Source organism: Mastomys coucha, unplaced genomic scaffold (genome assembly GCF_008632895.1).
Source record: "Mastomys coucha isolate ucsf_1 unplaced genomic scaffold, UCSF_Mcou_1 pScaffold21, whole genome shotgun sequence".
NCBI classification, from domain to species: domain Eukaryota; kingdom Metazoa; phylum Chordata; class Mammalia; order Rodentia; family Muridae; genus Mastomys; species Mastomys coucha.
Window position 1 is genome coordinate 60490075 of NW_022196904.1, and position 679 is coordinate 60490753.

At 47.3% G+C, this 679-nt stretch overlaps 1 long non-coding RNA gene across 1 annotated transcript in view; it reads right to left on the bottom strand.

Moving 5' to 3' along the window:
- LOC116102381 overlaps positions 1-679 on the bottom strand; it is a 67220-nt gene that overhangs the window by 64649 nt on the left and 1892 nt on the right. The gene's annotated exons all lie outside the window — the stretch shown is intronic.

Sequence of the window (679 nt, forward strand, 5' to 3'; positions counted from 1 at the left end):
CAGCCACCCCCACTCCCACCCCACCCCCACATACAGGCACACACACACACACACACACACACACAATAAAGCCTGAGGATTAAAAAAATCATCTTCTTGCTATTACACTTCCTACCGCAAGATGCGGTGCAAGAGTTAGTGTAACAGCTACTGCACAATGTTTCCCCACGCAAGCCATGCAGGCAGAGGGTGTTGCTAATGACTCCGGAATTAGAGTGAGTCTGCGCCTGCGAGAAGGAGGAGAGAAGAGAGGAGACAGAACTGCCTAGGAGAGGAACAATTTTCATTAGAGAACCGGGGTGGGGACGAGTCACCATTTAATCAAGTCTAATAATCTCATCAGTATATCAGATTTCAAGCTTCTCTCTGCTTAAAAGTGTGAGCTAGAGAGAATCAAGTATCCTTTTAACCACCACTTTTTGGGGGGGCATATTAATAACAATTATGTTTACAGTTATATGAAAGACCCTCCTTTGGGAGGGATCAAACATTAGAAATCGCTTAGTACTAGATTCAAAGCTACTCCTGGACTCAGGCTCTTTGAAGGCTGTGTAGGCCTGGTCATCAATTACCCAAGGGCCTATATGCAAGGCAGGGAGGCCAAAGAAACTCAAGGCTCGCTCCTCTATTAGGGCACACAAATGGACAAACGCCTCTGAGAAGTCGTGGGGGGGGGGGG